Genomic DNA, 21,489 nt, shown 5'->3' with positions numbered 1-21,489 from the left:
CCTCTTTCAGTATCCTATCATTTTGCCTTTTCATACTGTTCATGGGGTTCTCAAGGCAAGAATACTGAAGTGGTTTGCCATTCCCTTCTCCAGTGGACCACATTCTGTCAGACCTCTCCACCGTGACCTGCCCGTCTTGGGTTGCCCCGTGGGCATCATGGCTTAGTTTCACTGAGTTAGACAAGGCTGTGGTCCTAGTGTGATTAGATTGACTAGTTTTCTGTGAGTATGGTTTCAGTGTGTCTGCCCTCTGATGCCCTCTTGCAACACCTACCATCTTACTTGGGTTTCTCTTACCTTGGGCGTGGGGTATCTCTTCACGGCTGCTCCAGCAAAGCACAGCTACTGCTCCTTACCTTGGACAAACGGTATCTCCTCACTGCCTCCCTTCCTGACCTTCAATGTGGGATAGCTCCTCTAGGCCCTCCTGCGCCCGTGCAGCCACCACTCCTTGGACGTGGGGTTGCTTCTCCTGGCCGCCACCCCTGGCCTCAGGCACGGGTTAGCTCCTCTCGGCCGTTCCTGCACCGTTGCAGCCTGGCATTCTCAGCCGCTGCCTCTGACCTCGGACGTGGGGTAACACCTCTTGGCTGCCACCCTTCGGGCATGGGGTCCTCCCAGCTTCTGCCCCTGACCTTGGACGTGGGGTAACACCTCTTGGCCGCCACCCTTCGGGCATGGGGTCCTCCCAGGTTCTGCCCCTGACCTCAGACGTGGGGTAGCTCCTCTCAGCCGCGCTTAGTGTGCCGGTCACAGCCGCCCGCGCTTAGTGCAAACTACTATATGTAAAATAGATAAACAAGATCCTACTGTAGCTCATAGGGAACTATATTCACTATCTTTTATCTTACTACAATATCAATTATCTTGTAGTGAGCTTAATTGGAAAAAATCTGAAAATTATATATATATTGATTGTATATATTTATCTGAATCACTTTGCTATACCTCAGAAACTAATGCAACACTGTAGATCAACTATACTTCAATTTTTAACAAAGAAATATTAACTTGGTATGATGATATGTCATAAGTAGTGAAACTGAGTAAATGAGATAAGAGCTTCTAAGATGAACTCTTTAGTAATGATGTTTTAGATGTGTGTGTATTTAAAAAAACTGGGGGGCGGGGGGCACATCTCAGGGCTTGTGAGATCTTAGTTCTTAGATTGAACCTTCACCCCCTGCAGTGAAAGTACAGAATCTTAACCACTGGATCATCAGAGAAGTCCTCCTGTTCTTTCTTTTTTTTCAGATGGGTTAGGGAGTCTTTTTCACTTTCTATATTTACTTGTTTTGGGCTGTGCAGGTCTCCATTGCTAGTCAGGCTTTTCTCTAGTTACAGTGAGTAGGGGCTACTCTTTGTTGTGGGGTGTGGCCTTCTCTTTGTGGGGGCTCCACTTGCTGGGGACCACACGCTCAAGGCACGTGGACCTCAGTAGCTGTGGCTCCCAGGCTCTAGAGCGCGGGCTCATTTGTGAGTTGCGGTGCACGGGCTTTGTTGCTCTGAAGCACGTGGGATCTTCCCAGACCAGGGATCGAACCTGTGTCTCCTCCAGTGGAAGTACAGACTCTTAACCACTAGACCATCAGGGATGTTCTTTTTGAAAACAAAGTTGTCCAGGTTTTATTCACCACCCACTCCTCTCTCTTCTCCCTGCCCACTGCTGTGCCCCCTTCAGCATTCCCAGTCAGGGGTGGCCTTCTCTGGTCTCCTCAGCTGTACTCTCCTGGGAATCTAGAGGTCAGAGGGGAGACCTGGCACCCAGTGGTAGGTCTCCCCTGGAGCCCAGCCGATCCAGCCAAGCCAGCCCTTCCTTCAGCAGGTGTTCCAGTACTTGCCTCGCTCGCTCCATCTCCCATTTAAGACTGGCTTTGAAAGAGGGTTCAGCGGTAAAGAATTCTCCTGCCAGTGCAGGAGACAGGGGTTCAATTCCTGGTCTGGGAAGATCCCACATGCTGTGGAGCAACTAAGGCCCTGGGCACCACAACTACTGAGTCTGGGGGCTGCAACAAGAGAAGCCACTACTGAGAAGCCCACGCACCACTCTGCGACTGGAGCATGGCTCCTGCAGCAACAAAGACCAGCATCCCCAAAACAAATCGATAGTTTAAAAATAAAAGACTGATGTCACTGACAGCCGCAGAGCCATTTTCCCTGCCACCTGCAGCACCACAGCATGGTCCATGTTTAGCTCAGTGGGACAGACCACAGGAAACAAGTGCCGCCCCCAGGGGTGCCGCCCCCAGGGATGACACCAAGGCCGGCGCCGAGTGCCTTCAGCGTCCTGATGGCTCCAATTAGGTTGTCTTGGCTGACAGCCTGGGCGAATGTGACCTTTCCTTTTAACACCTGTTGACGTCATGTAGTCCCTCCAGAGTTATCAGGTCTCCATTTCATTGCTTCAGGGCCAGGCACACATGGATGATCTAGACGCCCAGCTTGTAATAGATGTCTCCCACACCTAGCATCTCAGACCAAAATCCTTTCCCAGAGGCCAGAGAATCCACCCCAATAGTAGCACACATGTCCTGGAAATCCATCTGGGACTCAGGATTCTTCCAGATCCCCTGCTTGGGCTTGCTGACATACTCTTTCAGGTTGGTCTTGTACATGTCCAACTGCTTGGACATCCGTCTCAGCCAAGACAGTCCCTCACTCCCTATACTTGGCTGTGCAAGCTTCTTCTTGGGGATGACATCAGTTCCCACCCCGCAGCAGTGCATCCCTGCCCTGCACCATAGCCACCCCGCTGCCAGAAAACTGGATCCACCACTGCTCTGAAATTATTTCCTGTTATATATTGAATGGATAAACACCAAAGTCCTAGTGTGTAGCTCAGGGAACTATACTCAATATCCTGCCATAAATCATAATGGAAATAAAAAGAAATATATACGTAACACACACACACAATGGAGTCAGTTTTCTATACAGCAGAAATTAATACAACATTGTAAGTTAAGTATGTTGTTGTTTTTAGTTGCTCAGTCACATCTGACTTATGCAATCCCATGGATTGTAGCCCAGCAGGCTCCTCTGTCCATGAGATTCCCAGGCAAGAATCCTGGAGTGAGTTGCCATTTCCTTCCCCAGGGGATCTCTGACCCAGGGATGGAAACCAGGTCTCCTGTGTTACCGGTGTCTCCTGTATTGGAGGTGGATTCTTCACCGATTGAATCAACTGCTGTTCAGTTCGCTAAGTCATTGAGATCCTCATGGACTGCAGCATGCCAAGCTTCACTGTCCTTCACTATCTCCTGGAGTTTGTTCAAATTCAAGTCCATTGGGTCAGTGATGCCATCCAACCATCTCATCCTCTTCTCTGCCTTCAATCCTTCCCAGCATCAGGGTCTTTTCCAGTGAGTTGGCTCTTTGAATCACGTGGCCAAAGTATTGGAGCTGCAGCTTCAGCATCAGTCCTTCCAATGAATATTCAGGGTTAATTTCAGATTGACTGGTTTGATCTCCTTGTAGTCCAGGGGACTCTCAAGAGTCTTCTCCAGCACTAGAGTTTGAAAGTATAAACTCTTTGGTGCTCAGCCTTCTTTATGGTCCTGCTCTCACGTTTGTACATGACTACTGGAAAAACCATAGCTTTGATTATACAGACCTTTGTTGACAAAGTTAAGTCTCCGCTTTTTAATACACTATCTAGGTTTGTCATAGCTTTTCTTCCAAGGAGCAAGTATCTTTTAATTTCATGGAATTTGGAGCCCCCAAAATAAAATCTGTCATTGTTTCCATTTTTCCCCCATCTGTTTGCCATGAAATGATGGGACTGGATGCCATGTTCTTAGTTTTTTAAATGTTGAGTTTTTAGCAAGCTTTTTCACTCTCCTCTTTCATTCTCATCAAGAGGTAGTTTAATACCTCTTTGTTTTCTGCCACTAGGGTGATATTATCTGCATATCTGAGGTTGTTGATATTTCTCCTGGTAAACTTGATTCCATCTTGTGTTTCATCCAGCCCAGCATTTCACATGATGTACTCAGCATATAAGTTAAATAAGCAGGGTGACAAAATACAGCCTTGACATACTCCTTTCCCAGATTTCAACCAGTCTGTTGTTTCAAGTTCGGTTTTAACTGTTGCTCCTTGACCTGCATACAGGTTTCTCAGGAAGCAGGTCAGGTGGTCTGGTATTCCCATCTCTTTAAGAATTCTTCAGAGTTTTTTGTGATCCACACAGTCAAAGGCTTTAGTGTAATCAATGAAGCAGAAGTAGATGTTTTCCTGGAATCCTCTTGCATTTTCTATAATCCAATGGATATTGGCAATTTGATTTCTGGTTCCTCTGCCTTTTCTAAGTCCAGCTTGAACGTCTGGAAGTTCTTGGTTCATGTGCTGCTGAAGCCTAGCTTAAAGGATATTGAGCATTACCTTGCTCACATCTGAAATGAGTGCAATTGTACAGTAGTTTGAACATTCTTTGGCATTGGCCTTCTTTGAGACTGGAACGAAAACTGACCTTTTCCAATCCTGTGACCATTGCTGAGTTTTCCAAATTTGCTGGCATATTGAGTGCAGCACTTTAACAGTATCATCTTTTAGGATTTGAAATAGCTCAGCTGGAATTCTATCACCTCCACTAGCTTTGCTCATAGTGATGCTTCCTAAGGCCCACTTGACTTCACGCTCCAGGATGTCTGGCTCTAGGTGAGTGACCACACCATACTGGTTATCCAGGTCATTAAGACCTTTTTTGTACAGTTTTTCTGTGTATTCCTGCCACCCCTTCTTAATTTCTTCTGCTTCTGTTAGGTCTTTGCTGTTTCTGTCTCTATTTTGCCCATCTTTGCATGAAATGTTCCCTTGATATCTCTAATTCTCTTGAGATCTCTAATCTTTCCTGCTCCATTGTTTTCCTCTATTTCTTTGCATTGTTCACTTAAGAAGGTTTATCTCTCCTTGCTATTCTTTGGAATTCAGTCGAGTATATCTTCCCTTTTGTCCTTTGCCTTTAGCTTCTCTTCTTTTCTCAGCTATTTTTAAGGCCTCCTCAAACAACCATTTTGCCTTTTCTCATTTCTTTTTCTTTGGGATGGTTTTGGTCACCGCCTCATGTACAAGGTCATGAACCTTCATCCATAGTTCTTCAGGCAGTCTGTCTATCAGATCAATTTGTCACTTCCCTTGAATCTATTTGTCACTTCCACCGTATAATCATAAGGGATTTCATTTAGGTCATACATCAATGGCCTAGTGGTTTTCCCTATTTTCTTCAATTTAAGTCTGAATTTGGCTATAGAAGAGCTCATGATCTAAGCCACAGTCAGCTCCTGGTCTTGTTTTTGCTGACTGTATAGAGCTTCTCCACCTTTGGCTACAAAGAATATAATCAATCTGATTTCAGTATTGACCATCTGGTGATGTCCATGTATAGAATTTTCTCTTGTGTTATTGTAAAAGGGTGTTTGCTGCAACTAGTATGTTTTCTTGGCAAAACTCTATTAGCCTTGCCCTGCTTCATTTTGTACTCCAAGGTAAAACTTGCCTGTTACTCCAAGTATCTCTTGACTTCCTACTTTTGCATTCCAATCTCCTAAGAATGAAATGACATTTTTTTTTTTTTGGCATTAGTTCTAGAAGGTCTTGTAGGTCTTCATCAGTTCAATTCAGTTCAGTTGCTCAGTCGTGTCAAACTCTTTGCAACCCCATGAATCACAGCACGCCAGGTCTCCCTGTCCATCACCATCTCCTGGAGTTCACTCAGACTCATATCTATCGAGTCAGTGATGCCATCTAGCTATCTCATCCTCTGTCGTCCCCTTCTCCTCCTGCCCCCAATCCCTCCCAGCATCACGGTCTTTTCCAATGAGTCAACTCTTCGCATGAGGTGGCCAAAATATTGGAGTTTCAGCTTCAGCATCAGTCCTTCCAATGAACACCCAGGATTGATCGCCTTTAGGATGGACTGGTTGGATCTCCTTGCAATCCAAGGGACTCTCAAGAGTCTTTACCAACACCATAGTTCAAAAGCATCAATTCTTCAGCACTCAGCTTTCTTCATAGTCCAACTCTCACATCCATACATGACCACTGGAAAAACCATAGCCTTGACTAGATGGAACTTAGTTGGCAAAGTAATGTCTCTGCTTTTGAATATGCTATCTAGGTTGGTCATAACTTTTCTTCCAAGGAGTAAGCGTCTTTTAATTTCATGGCTGAAATCACCATCTGCAGTGATTTTGGAGACCCCCAAAATAAAGTCTGACACTGTTTCCACTGTTTCCCCATCTATTTGCTGTGAAGTGTTGGGACCAGATACCATGATCTTTGTTTTCTGAATGTTGAGCTTTAAGCCAACTTTTCACTCTTCTCTTTCATTTTCATCAAGAGGCTTTTTAGTTCCTCTTTACTTTCTGACATAAGGGTGGTGTCATCTGCGTATCTAAGGTTACTGATATTTCTTCCAGCAATCTTGATTCCAGCTTGTGTTTCTTCCAGCCCAGCGTTTCTCATGATGTACTCTGCATAGAAGTTAAATAAGCAGGGTGACAATATACAGCCTTGACGTACTCCTTTTCCTATTTGGAACCAGTCTGTTGTTCCATGTCCAGTTCTAACTGTTGCTTCCTAACCTGCATATAGGTTTCTCAAGAGGCAGATCAGATGGTCTGGTATTCCTGTCTCTTTCAGAATTTTCCACAGTTTCTTGTGATCCACACAGTCAAAGGCTTTGGCATAGTCAATAAAGCAGAAATAGATGTTTTTCTGAAACTCTCTTGCTTTTTTGATGATCCAGCGGATGTTGGCAATTTGATCTCTGGTTCTTCATAGAACTGTTCAAATTCAGCTTTTTCAGCATTAGTGGTTGGGGCATAAACTTGGATTTCTGTGATACTGAATGGTTTTTCTTAGAAACAAGCAGAGACCATTCTGTCATTTTTGAGACTGCACCAAAGTACTGCATTTTGGACTCTTTTGTTGACTATGAGGGTTACTCTATTTCTTCTAAGGGATTCTTGCCCACAGTAGTTTATATAATGGTCATCTGAATTTAATTTGCCCATTCCCATCATTTTAGTTCACTGATTGCTAAAATGTTGATGTTCATTCTTGCCATCACCTATTTGACTGTATCCGATTTACCTTGATTCATGGACCTGATATTCTAAGTTCCTATGCAACATTGTTTTTTAAGGCACCAGACTTTACTTTCACAACCAGACACATCCACAACTGGGTGTCATTTCCACTTTGGCTCCGTCTCTTCATTCTTTCTGGAATTATTTTTCCACTCTTCCCCAATAGCCTATTGGGCACCTTCCAGCCTGGGGAGTTCATCTTTCAGTGTCACATATTTTTGCCCTTTCATATTGTTCATGGGGTTCTCAAAGCAAAAATACTGAAGTGGTTTGCCAGTGCCTTCTCTAGTGGACATTATGTTGGAACTCTCCACCATGACCCATCCATCCTGGGTGGCCCTGCACAGTATGACTCATGCTTTCACTGAGTTACACAAGGCTATGATCCATGAGATCATTTTGGTTAGTTTTCTGTGATTGTGCGTTTTGTTCTGAAGGCCATGAGACTGAAGTTCTTGCTTCTCTTGTCTGCCCTCTGATGGATGAAGATAATAAGATGCTTGTGCCAGCTTCCTGATGGAAGGGACTGGCTATTGGGAAAACTGGGTCTTGCTCTGGTGGGCAGGGCCATCCTCAGTAAAACTTTAATCCAATTTTCTGTTGATGGGTGAGGCTGTGCTCCCTCCCTGTTAGTTGTTTGGTCTGAGGTGACCTAGTCCTGGAGCCTGCACTCTCTATGGCAACCTCCTCCAAGAGGACATATGCCAACATGCCACACCTCCCAAGACTGCTGCTGGTAATGCCCCTGATCCCTCGGCAGGCCACTGTTGAGCCTCACATCCATAGGAAGCCCCCCTGTACTTGCAGGCAGGTCTGGTTCAGTCTCCTGTGGGGTCACTGCTCCTTTCCCCTGGTCCTGGTGTGCACAAGGTTTTGTTTGTGCTCTCCAAGTGCCTCTGTCTCCCCCAGTCCTCTGGAATTTCTGAAATCAAACCCTGCTGACTCAACTATAAATCAATAATTTTTTTAAGTATATGAAAAAGATTGTAGGTATATGTGTAACTGAATCTCATTGTTATACGGAAGAAATCAACACAACATAATAAATCAGTTTTATTTCAATAACATAAATTTTAAGATAAGCATTTCAAATATTGAGGAGAAAAGCAAACTTTTTTCCTAATATTAAGTTCTCTAAAAAGTGACTCAGGCTTCTCAGGTGGCTCAGTGGTAAAGCATCCACCTGCCAACAGAAGACGTGAGTTCAATCCCTGGATCAGGAAGATCCCCTGGAGAAGGAAATGGCAACCTACTCCAGTATGCTTGCCTGGGAAATCCCATGAACAGAGGAGCCTGGCAGGCTACAATCCATGGGGTCCTAAAGAGCTGGACATTACTGACTGACTAAACAACAACAGTGACTCACAAGGACCTTTGTTTTAAAAGTAATACAGAAAATGTTAAAGTCTCATTAAAACAAACTGATTTCCAACCCCTCCAAAGAAATAGTTTCTCCAGATTTTGTAAGTGGAAACTTTAGACTTAAGTCTCTCTCTTTAAGTGTTAGTTGCTCAGTAGTTTCTGATCTTTGCAACCCCATATATAGCCCACCGGGCTCCTCTGTCCATGGAACTCTCCAGGCAAGAATACTGGAGTAGGTAGACATTCCCTTCTCCTGGGCACCTTTGCATCCAGGGATTGAACCCAAGTCTCCCGCACTGCAGAAGGATTCTTTACCATCTGAGCCACTTTAGAGTTTTGTTAAATTAAGGTAATGATGGAAAAGTCATTGACTATCCAGATCATTTCAAATAAGATATAAAATACTGAAGCATTCATTGCTGAACAAGCATAAGTTTACCTACTTTGTCTTCTTATGAAGAAAAAACTAAAGATGTTGGGTTTATTAGACACATACCTTATACCATATTAAGAAAAAAATTATGCTATGAGAAAATGTACTTTTCAGAAGGTTATAGAATATATATGTTCATAAGTTTTCCAGTCAGGACATGTTGGTATGACAAACAGTTCACAATTGCTTACTCCTTTTTTTTAAATTGAAGTATACTGATTTACTTAAAAAAAATTTAATGCTTACTTCTTAATTTTCACTAGAAAATAAAAATTTTATGACTTGAGAATTCTAATTAATATATGTAATTAAAACTAAAAATTACTAAAAGACATCTTTGAATGCAAGGAAAGAGAAAGCATAAGGAACAGAAATGCATTTTAGTAAGGAAAAAAAAGTAATTTGGCCCTAAAGCTGGTTACTTCTAAATGGGAAAGAAAATAAGGGACAAATTAATAAGAATATAGAAAGTTATAATATACAAAAGGTTAAAAAGAATCTTTAGAAAGGAATTCTATGTGTGGTCGGGACTGTCCATGATTAGAATGAATTTAATCATTTAAACAAATTTTAATATTAAAGGCAGGATGGTGAAAAACCTGAACTTCTTTTCTCTATTAGGAGAACCAAGTTTTTTTTTTTAATATCAAGTTATTTTGATAACAGATTGTAAGCTTTTTAAAAAATCTTTTAAATACTTTAACTTTCTGTCTTTGCTTTGAAATCTTTTATTGTCACTTTTATTAAGTGAATAACTATTGTCTCACTTCCTTCATGGCTCAGACAGTAAAACAATTGCCTACAATGCAGGAGACCTGGGTTTGATCCCTGGGTTGGGAAAATCCCCTGGAGGAGGGCATAGGAAGCCACTCCAGTATTCTTGTCACAAAGAATTGGCAAAGGGACTGAGAACCCCCAGGGAATTTGACAATGAAGGCCAGTGGGACTTGATTAAAGAACTTCCACAGCATTGGGGAAACAGACTCTTGGAGGGCACAAACAAAACCTTGTGTGCACCAAGACATAGGAGAAAGGAGCAGTGACCCCACAAGAGACTGAGCCAGACTTGACTGTGAGTGTCTAGGAGTCTCCGGTGGGGGTGTGGGTCAACAGTGGCCTGCCATGGGGTCAGGGGACTGACTACAACAGCCCTGGGGGCTGCAGCATGCTGGCATAAACCCTTCTGAAGGAAGTCACCGTTACTCCTACCATAGTTTGGCCTCAGGCAAAACTGCAGGGAGGGAAACACAGCACCCCACCCCCATCAACAGAAAATTGGATTAAAGATTTACCGAGCATGGCCTTGCTTACCAGAGCAAGACCCAGTTTTCCCCACAGCCAATCCCTCCCATCAAGAAGCTTGTCCAAGCCTCTTATCCTCATCCATGAGAGGGCAGAAAGAATGAAAACCACAGTCCCAGGAAACTAACCAGACTGATCATGTGCATCACAGCCTGGTCTAACTCAATGAAACTATGAGCCGTGCTGTGCAGGGCCACCCAAGACGGATGGGTCATGGTGGAGAGTGCTGACCAAACATGGTCCACTGGAGAAGGGAATGGCAAACCAGCATGAGAACCCCGTGAACAATATGAGCAGGCAAAAAGATATAAAACTGAAAGACAAACTCCCCAGGTCAGTAGGTGCCCAATATGCTACTGGAGAAGAGTGTAGAAATAGCTCCAGAAAGAATGAAGAGGCTGAGTTAAAGCGGAAAAAAATGCCCAGCTGTGGATGTGTCTGGTTGTGAAAGTAAAGTCTGATGCTGTAAAGAATATTGCATAGGAATCTAGAATAACAGGTCCATGAATCAAGGTAAATTGGATGTGGTCCAACAGGAGATGGCAAGAGTGAACATCAACATTTTAGGAATCCATGAACTGAAATGGATGAGAATGGGTGAATTTTACTCAGACAACCATTATATCTACTACTGTGGGCAAGAATCCCTTAGAAGAAACGGAGTAGCCCTCATAGTTAAAAAAAAGAGCCCCAAATGCAGTACTTGGGGGCAATCTCAAAAACAACAGAATGATTTCTGTTCGTTTCCAAGGCAAACCATTCAACATGGCAATAATCCAAGTCTATGCCCCAACCACTAATGCTGAAGAAGCTGAAGTTGAATGGTTCTGTGAAGACCTACTAAACCTTCTAGAAATAACAGAGCCCCCTCCCCCACCAAAAAAAGATGTCCTTTTCATCATAGGGGAATGGAATGTAAGAGTAGAAAGTCAGGAGAAAATTTTGGCCTTGCAGTTCAAAATGAAGCAGGGCAAAGGCTAACAGAGTTTTGCCGAGAGAACACACTGGTCATAGCAAACACCCTCTTCCAACCACACAAGAGACAACTCTACACATGGACGTCACCAGATGGTCAATACCAAAATCAGATTGATTATATTCTTTGCAGCCAAAGATGGAAAAGCTCTATATAGTCAGCAAAAACATGATGTGGAGCTCACTGTGGCTCAGATCATGAACTCCTTATGAGGAACTCCAAATTCAGGCATAAATTGAAGAAAATAGGGGAAACCACTAGGCCACTGAAGTATGACCTAAATCAAATCCCTTACAATTATACAGTCTAGGTGACGAGTAGATTCAAGGGATTAGACCTGATAGACAGAGAGTCTGAAGAACTATGGATGGAGGTTCGTAATGTTGTAGAGGAGGCAGTGATCAAAATCATCCCAAAGAAAAAGAAATGTAAAAAGGCAAAATGATTGTCTGAGGAGGTCTTACAAATAGCTAAGAAAAGAAGAGAAGCGAAAGGCAAAGAAGAAAAGGAAAGATGTACCTATCTGAATGCAGTGTTCCAAAGAATAACAAGGACAGATAAGGAAACCTTCCTAAGTGAACAATGCAAAGAAATAGAGGAAAACAACAGAATGGGAAAGACTAGAGAGCTCTTCAAGAAAATTAGAGACACCAAGGGAACATTTCATGCAAAGATGGGCACAATAAAGGACAGAGATGATATGGACCTAACAGAAGCAGAAGATATTAAAAAGAGGTGGCAAGAATATACAGAAGAACTATACAAAAAAAGATCTTCATGATCCAGATAACTATGATGGTATGATCACTCATCTAGAGCTAGACATCGTGGAGTGTGAAATCAAATGGGCCCTAAGAAGCATCACTATGAAGAAAGCTAGAGAACATGATGGAATTCCAGCTGAGCTATTTCAAATCCTAAAAAGTGATGCTGTTAAGGTGCTCCACTCAGTATACCAGCAAATTTGGAAAATTCAGCAGTGGTCACAGGACTGGAAAAGGTCAATTTTCATTCCAATCCCAAAGAAAGACAATGCCAAAGAACGTTCAAACAATCACACTCATTTCACATACTAGCAAAGTAATGCTCAAAATACTCCAAGCTAGGCTTCAAAAGTACATGAACCAAGAACTCCCAGATGTTCAAGCTGGATTTAGAAAAGGCAGAGGAACCAGAGAGCAAATTATGAAGATCTGTTTGATCCTAGAAAAATTAAGAGAATTCCAGAAAAACATTTATTTCTGCTTCACTGACTAATCTAAAACCTTTGACTGTGTGGATCATAACAAATTGTGGAAAATTCTTTGAGATGGGAATACCAGACCGCCTTACCTGCCTCCTGAGAAATCTGTATGCAGGTCAAGAAGCAACAGTTAGAACTGGATATGGAACAATGGACTGTTTCCAAATTGGGAAAGGAGTATGTCAAGGCTGGATATTGTCACCCTGCTTGGTTAATGTATATGCAGAGTACATCATGAGAAATGCTGGCCTAGATGAAGCACAAGCTGGACTCAAGATTACTGGTAGAAATGTCAACAACCTTAGATATGCAGATGACACCACCCTCATGGTAGAAAGCAAAGAGGAACTAAAGAACCTCTTGATGAAAGTGAAAGAGGAGAGTGAAAAAGCTGGCTTAAAATTCAGCATTCAAAAACTGAAGATCATGGCATCCAGTCCCAATCACTTCATGGCAAAGAGCTAGGGAAACAATGGAGACAGTAACAAACTTTATTTTCTTGGGCTCCAAAATCACTGCAGATGGTGACTGCAGCCATGAAATTAAAAGATGCTTGCTCCTTGGGAGAAAAGCTATGATAAACCTAGACTGTATATTGAAAAGCAGAGACATTACTTTGTCAACAAAGGTCTGTAGAGTCAAAGGTATGGTTTTTCCAGTAGTCATGTATGGATATGAGAGTTGGACCATAAAGAAGGCTGAGCACTGAAGAATTGATGCCTTTGAACAGCGGTGTTGGAGAAGACTCTTGAGAGTCCCTTCGACTGCAGGGAGATCTAACCAGTCAATCCTAAAGGAAATCAACCCTGAATATTCATTGGAAGGACTGATGCTGAAGCTGAAGCTCTAATACTTTTTGGCCACGTGCTGAGAGGAGCCTACTCATTAGAAAAGATCCTGACACTGGGAAAGATTGAAGGTGGGAGGAGAAGCAGATGACAGAGGATGAGATGGTCGGATGGCATCACCAACCCAATGGACATGAGTTTGAACAAACTCCAGGAGATGGTGAAGGACAGGGAGGCTTGGTGTGCTGCAGTCCATGGTGTTGCAAAGAGTTGAACAGACTGAGCAACTGAACAACAACAAAGCTATTGTCTCACAGTGACCTACGATCCTTTTTGACCAAATGTTTTGAAACTTTTAATATTTTTGACAAATTTCCCAAGAGTTAAAATCTTTTGTTTTTTAATTTATTTTTATTTGGAGAATAACTGCTTGACAATGTTGTGTTGGTTTCTGCCACACAACAATGTGGATCAGCTATAAGTATACATATAACCCCTCCCTCTTAAAACTCCCTCCCCGCATCCCACCTCTTTAGGTTGTCACAGAGCGCCAGGCTGAGCTCCCTGTGTTATGCAGCAACTTCCCATTTTACAGGCTTACTTAGTAGCTCAAATGGTAAAGAATCTGCCTAATGTCTATGTGTCAATGCCACTCTCTCAATTTGTTCCACCCTCTCCTTCCCACACCAACAGTCAAATTTACCTGTAGTTCTTTTGACCTCTAGCTAGCTTTGAGATGCTTCAAAATGTCCCTGTGGTATCCCAGAGACAAAGATTAAGCTGATTAGGATGATTAAGTATGTTAAGTTACACGGGAAACATTGTCAAGTGGTTGGAGATAAACCTTACTGTGTGGGTAAATGGGATTAATATAGATGATCTATAAATTTATATAACATTTCTAAGACTTGAATATGTCTTGGTAGAATTTTTTCAGTCACAATTCTTTTATTATCTTTAAATGTTGTATGTCACCACAGTAACCAAGTTTATTTGCCAATTGCATTGTAATCAGGTGTATAACCATGGCTTTTAAAGTCTTATTATTTATAGATAGTTATTGCTGTACTCTGATGCTTTTGCAGAAAAGTAGTTCATCTCCAAGAAGATTCATAAAAAGGAGTTTTTCATATGTATACAGTTTACTGAAAACTTTCAGGTCATATTGCTGAACTGGGTAAGAAATTAAAAGAACTTTAATGGAAACCCTAAGGGATTAAATGGTTAACAGAAGATCATAACAAGGATTAGTCATGTGGGGCTGAGGGCACTGATGAATGTGGTTATAGTTTTTATGGTTTTTGTCTTCAATATTACTGATTTAATGTGTGTTTTCTATTAGGAAAGCTTTCTCAAGTTAATCATGGCTCATAGTAACAGGGTAATCTATACCTTTGTAAGAGCCATTGAAACATTTCTCTTTTTTCTCTATCAGATTCTTCCAGAATTTTGAAACTCTTACCGAGTATTCTTATGTTATGGAAATATAGTTATTTTTGTATGTTCAATAAGATTGTGTTCTCCTTATAACAGTATGGAATTGTGAACATTGGTCATATTACCATGGCTTTGACTGGAATGGCATATTTGAGAATATGCATAGAATCAAAGGAGTTGGTCAGTACGGTAGAGAATTTGTCTGCAATGCAGGAGACCCTGGTTTGATCCCTAGGTGGGGAAGATCCCCTGGAGAAGGGGATGGCAACCCACTTCAGTTTTCTTGCCTGGAGAATCCCGTGGACAGAGGAGCCTGGCCAGTCACAGTCCATGGGATTGCAAAGAGTCAGACACAGCAACTGAGCGACTAAACGGTACTAGTGTAGAGTTCAGTATAACCAGACAGGACTTCCCTGTTGATCCAGTGGTTAAGTCTCCATGCTCCCAACGTAGGGGGCCTAGATTCAATTCCTGATCAGGGAACTAAATCCCACATACTTCAGCTAAGAGTTCACTTGCAGCAACTAAAGCTCTCACATGCCGCAACGAAGACTGAAGATCCTGCCTGCTGCAAATAAGATCCGGCACAGCCAAATAAATATGCAAATATCATAGCAAATATGACCAGGCAGTTTTACAGAGCTAATGTGGATTTTATGACACCATAAAGTTCTTGGAAAAACAACCCAGTACCCTGCTTAATGGATTCCCAGCAGTCTTACCAGGTAAATACAGACGGCCACCACCTAGTAGATGCAGGAATCTCAGGATACTTTCTTTGGGACTTGGAAAAGAGAGGAATTCACTCAAATCCATAGATATCACAGGTGGAGTCTGATGGTAAGACCTTGGCATGGCTTTCCTAGCCTTGAGAAGCCTTTTTAAAAAAATTGAAGTATAGTTGATTTACAATGTTCTGTTAATTTCAGGCATAGAGCAAAATGATTCAGTTATACACATTTTTTTTCAGATTCTTTTCTCTTATAGGTCATTAAAAAATACTGAGTAAAATTCCCTGTGCTATACAGTAGGTTTTTGGTGGTTATCTATTTTATATATAAGTAGTGTGCTTATGTTAATTCCAACCTCCTAATTTGTCTCTCCCCCTACCCATTCCCCTTTCATAACCATAAGTTTGTTTACTTATGTCTATGGGTTTATTTCTGTTTTGTATAGAAGTTTATTTGTATAATTTTTTAGGTTCCATATATAAGCAATATCATATGATATTTCTGTTTGGTTTATTGCACTTAGCATGATAATCCCTAGGTTGATCCATGTTGCTACAAATGGCTTTATTTCATTCTTTTTGTGGCTGACTAGTAGTCATGTATGGATGTGAGAGTTGGACTGTGAAGAAGGCTGAGCGCTGAAGAATTGATCCTTTTGAACCGTGGTGTTGGAGAAGACTCTTGAGAGTTCCTTGGACTGCAAGGAGATCCAACCAGTCCATTCTGAAGATCAGCCCTGGGATTTCTTTGGAAGGACTGATGCTAAAGCTGAAACTCCAGTACTTTGGCCACCTCATGCGAAGAGTTGACTCATGGAAAAGACTTTGATGTTGGGAGGGATTGGGGGCAGGAGGAGAAGGGGGCGACAGAGGATGAGATGGCTGGATGGCTTCACTGACTCGATGGACGTGAATCTGAGTGAACTCTGGGAGTTGGTGATGGACAGGGAGGCCTGGCATGCTGCAATTCATGGGGTCGCAAAGAGTCGGACGCAAGTGAGCGACTGAACTGAACTGAACTGAATATTCCACTGGATAAATCTACCAAAGTTCAATACAATATGAAATTCCTTATAAAAAGATCCAGCAGAGCTCACTTGAAAGAGCCTATGTGATATTTTTATGCATATGTAAGTAATCAGGCCAAGTTAACTGAAACCAGATTTAGGCTGCAAACAAATTAGTCTTTTGGGTTTTTTTGATACACCATACCACTTGTGGGATCTCAGTTCCCCAACCAGGGATTGAACCCGAGCCTTGGCAGTGAAAGCCACCAGGAAATCCCCCAAAATAGTCTTCATTTAGCTATATTTGTAGAAATGGGGGTAATTTTAGACAGAAAAAGATTATGTTTCAGAGGAAATTAAATTCTAATTTTGTCAGTTGACTCAACTTCCCAGATAGCTATTTGCTGTTATGTTACATTATTGTATAGTTAAACTGAATTATTAAAAGGACTCTCCAGGTTTGTTTCTGAAGCTTATCACAGCAATTTTTCTTTGGATGAGGATCAGATGCCTCATGACCTTTAGCCAGGAGATTGTGCAAACCGGAAAAGCATCAGTTAAAGGGCTGCCTCCAACTTAGATAAAAGGACCCTCTGCAGCTTTTCCTAACCAGCTCATGCACAGTGAAACTGAAAGGAGTTGACTCTTGAATTCATATTTCCCAATTAATAAGGGCCTCTGCATTGAAGACCTGTATAGAAAGACCTGCGGACCCCAAACGACACCCACACCAGGATGAGAAGACAACAGCAGTGATGGGCAACTGACCCAAGAATCCAGACCAGGCAAAACCCATCCTATAATTCAGTTGAACTGTTTACCAAATGTTTGTCTCCCTATCAATATTTAAAGTTATTAGGTTACTTCTGACCAAACTGCTGCCCTCAGCATTCAACACAGAAAGAAAATTCTCGGGTGAAGTTTTCACAGAGTGTAACTACCGGCGTGTATCACTGCTTGTTTTAAGTCTACTGCTAAAAGAACAGGCACAATGTTTGTGTGACAGTTTGGTTTAATTGATAAAATGTATAGTCTGTAAATGGAGGAGGAAATGGCAACCCACTCCAGTATTCTTGCCTGAAAGATCCTATGGATAGAGGAGCCTGGCGGGGTGCAGCTCTTGGGGTAGCAAAGAGTCAGACACAACTGAGCAAGCTCACACAGACGCATAGGCTATAAAATGTTTCCAGATCAGCGTGCCTCTGAGTTTGTTCACTATGTCTGATTATTTTTTCCCTCAAGGTAGATATCTAGGCAAATATATATATAGCATCATGTCCCTCACTAGCACTGGGGGACATGATGGCAGCAACCACCCTGGCATCAGGGGACAGCAATTTTGACCTATCAAAATATTTGCAAACAAAAATCGAAATAAGATTTGTAAATTAGGTCATTATATCAATTTTAATTTCCTGCTTTCAGTAACAAAACTATGGTTAAGTAAGACATTGACAGAGGAAGCTGTGTGACATAAGGTGTACAAGAAATTCTCCATACTCTTTGACGGTTTTGAAACTTATTCCTCCTAAAATCATCTTCCCTTTACTGAGTTTATGATTAATCTCTCAGTCCAAAACGTTATTCCCTTTCTTGTCTCCTCTGACCTCAATCCTGTGCTAACTGAACACTAATCAACTAGAGTCAGGTAACTAATATTGCTGTTGTCGATAACAACATTAACGTACTAAAATTGCCCTCATAGATATCATTATCAACATTGTTTCTCCAGGGTAAGATGAGCTTGCAGACCCAAGAACCACAAAATACTTGGTCAGAGACTCAAAAGCCAGAAACAGCTTGACTCTCGAAACTATGATTAAGAAAAACATCACAAAATGGTGATTAATCTCAACTTCTATTGTTCTTCACCTTTTACAACCCCCAACTCAAAGATTAATTGGAGTGAATCTGATGTCTATCTCCTACTCCCTTGCTTGCTGTGCTGTGAAGTGCATAGGCGCTCAGTCGCGTCCAACTCTCTGCAACCCCAGACTGCAGCACACCAGGTTTCTCTGTCCCTGGGGATTCTCCAGGCAGGAATGCTGGAGTGCATTGCCATGCCCTCCTCCAGGGGATCTTCCCAATCCTGGGACTGAACCCAGGTCTCCAGCATTGCAGGCAGATTCTTTATCATCTGAGCCACCAGGGAAGCCCACTCCCTTGCTTGGTACCCTGCAATGAATGCTATAGTTTCCTTCACAGGGACCTGGTGTTCGTAACTGGCTTTGCTGTGTGACTGGAAAGTGGACATAAGTTTGGTTCAATAAAAAGATAAACCAAAGTGTGTGTTAGTTGCTCAGTCATGCCCGACTCTTTGTGAACCCATGGACTGCAGCCCACTAGGCTCCTCTGTCCATGAGATTTTACAGGCAAGGATACTGGAGTGGGTCACCATTTCCTTCTCCAGGGGATCTTCCCAACCCAGGGATCAAACCCGGGTCTCTTGCACCACAGGCAGATTTTTTACCGACTGAGCTACAAGGGAAGCTAATAAAAATAGTTACCTAGGTTACCTGCAGGAGACTATGAGAATGTATTGAGGAAGGAGTAGATGATATACTTCTCTTAATGTATTTTTTTACAAGTTTTGATTGTGGATTCAAGTACAATTTTACATAATTTAGAAATAAAATTAAATCAAAAGAACAATATCCATAAAAAGATATTTTTAAAGCTGAAACAAATGACTGTCTGTATAAGTAGTTGGTAAATAACCACAAAGAGAGGAAGAGACTTTAAAACACGGTATTTTGGTTTTACATCCTAAAGACAAACACCTACACCAAGAAATCCTAAATTGTTCAAAGGGCTTTTGGTAACAATAATGGTTCAGTTCAGTTCAGTTCAATTCAGTCACTCAGTCATGTTCGACTCTTTGTGACCCTATGGACTGCAGTCTGCCAGACTTCCCTGTCCATCACCAACTCACAAAGTTTACCCAAACTCATGTCCATCACATTGGTGTTGCCATCCAACCATCTCATCGTCTGTTGTCCCCTTCTCCTCCTGCCCTCAATCTTTCCCAGAATCAAGGTCTTTCCCAAGAATTTGGTTCTTTGCATCAGACTGCCAAAATTTTGGAGCATCAGGTTCAGCATCAGTCCTTCCAATGAATATTCAGGACTGATTTCCTTCAGGATTGACTGGTTGGATCTCCTTGCAGTCCAAGGGACTCTCAAGAATCTTCTCCAACACCACAGTTCAAAAGCATCAATTCTTCAGCCCTCAGCTTTCTTTAAAGTCCAACTGTCACATCCATTCATGACTACTGGAAAAACCATAGCTTTGACTAGATGGACCTTTGTTGGTAAAGTAGTGTCTCTGCTTTTTAATATGCTGATAATGGTATAAAGTTTTTAAATAAAATGAATACAGCAAACTAGGAATAGAGGAAATTTCCTCATCTTGATAAAGAAGATCTACAAAAAGTATACAACTAACATCAAACTGAATGATGAGAAACTAGAACCCCCCTGCTAAGATCAAGAGCAAGGCAAAGATGTCACCTCTCATTACTTTTTTAAAAACATACAGGATATCCTAGCTAATTGCTTTGATTAAATGTTTGCATCCCCTCCCAACCCCTCAAATTCATATGTTGAAATCCAACCCGCAATGTTAAGGCTATGGTTTTTCCAGTGGTCATATATGGATGTGAGAGTTGGACTATAAAGATAGCTGAGTGCAGAAGAATTGATGCTTTTGAACTGTGGTGTTGGAGAAGACTCTTGAGAGTTCCTTGGACTGCAAGGAGATCCAACCAGTCCATTCTGAAGGAGATCGGCCCTGGGATTTCTTTAGAAGGACTGATGCTGAAGCTGAAACTCCAATACTTTGGCCACCTGATGCGAAGAGCTGACATTTGAAAAGACCCTGATGCTAGGAAAGATTGAGGGCAGGAGGAGAAGGGGACGACAGTGGATGAGATGGCTGGATGGCATCACCAACTCAATGGACATGAGTTTGAGTAAACTCTGGGAGTTGGTGATGGACAGGGAGGCCTGGCGTGCTGCTATTCATGGGGTCGCAAAGAGTCAGACGCGACTGAGCCACTGAACTGAACTGAACTGAACCTGCAATGTGATAGTATTTGGAGGTGGAGACTTCGGGGGTGAATCCGTCATGAAGGTAGAGCCCTCATCGATGGGATCAGTACCTCTCTAAAAGAGACCATGCAGAGCTCCCTCATCCAGTTCCTCCATTTAAGGACATGACAAGAAGACAGCTGTCTTTGAATCAGGAAGTGGGCCTCGCCAGTTACCAAACCTGCTGTCACCTTGGTCTTAAACTTCCCAGCCTCCGGGACTGTGAGAAATATATTTCTGTTGTATATAAGCCACTCAGTCTACGTTAATTTGTTTTAGCAACCTAAATGGACTAAGACACTAGTAAATAAAATGAGAAAAGGAAATAAAAGGTCTTTGTATACAGATGACATGGTTGTCTATGTAGAAAATCTTTAAACAAGTAAGGAATTATAGCAAGATTGTAGGATCCAAGATTAACTCACAAAAGTTAAAAATTTTCCTGAATACTAGTGATACACAAGTAGACTTTGAAATTGAAAACAATACCATTTACATTAGTACTCCAGAAATTACTTAGTATAAATTTTACAGAATATGTACAGGATCTATGTGATGAAAATTACAAACCTGATGGAACAAAATCCAAGAACTATATGAATGGAGAGATATTCCATGTTCATGCTTAGGAAGACTCACTATTGCCACATTGTTGTTCTTCCCAGTTTTATCCATAAATTCAATGAAGTCTCAGTCAAAACCCCAGCAAGTTGTTTTGTGGATATCAACAAAGTGGTTCTAAAGTTTCTGTGCAGAGGCAAAAGACCCAGAATAGCCGACATGATTTTGAAGAAGAACAAAGTCAGAGAACTGATCCTACCCAACTTCAAGACTTTTGAGTGAAAGCTGTTCAGTCGTGTCTGACTCTTTGTGACCCCATGGACCCATGGAATTCTCCAGGCCAGAATACTGGAATGGGTAGCCTTTCCCTTCTCCAGGGGATTGTCCCAACTCAGGGATCAAGCCCAGATCTCCTGCATTGCAGGCATATTCAAGACTTTAAAAGCTACAATAATCGAAATACTGTGGTGC

The 21,489-nt window shown here is 42.0% G+C and overlaps 1 pseudogene; it reads right to left on the bottom strand.

Moving 5' to 3' along the window:
- Positions 1-1,690: 1,690 nt before the first annotated feature.
- LOC138077010 (vacuolar-sorting protein SNF8-like) lies at positions 1,691-2,726 on the bottom strand (annotated as a pseudogene).
- Positions 2,727-21,489: the final 18,763 nt, after the last annotated feature.

This window comes from Capricornis sumatraensis, chromosome 3 (genome assembly GCF_032405125.1).
Source record: "Capricornis sumatraensis isolate serow.1 chromosome 3, serow.2, whole genome shotgun sequence".
Classification (NCBI taxonomy): Eukaryota; Metazoa; Chordata; class Mammalia; order Artiodactyla; family Bovidae; genus Capricornis; species Capricornis sumatraensis.
The sequence above is the reverse complement of the archived record's forward strand: the minus strand, read 5'-3'. Positions and strand labels throughout refer to the sequence as shown.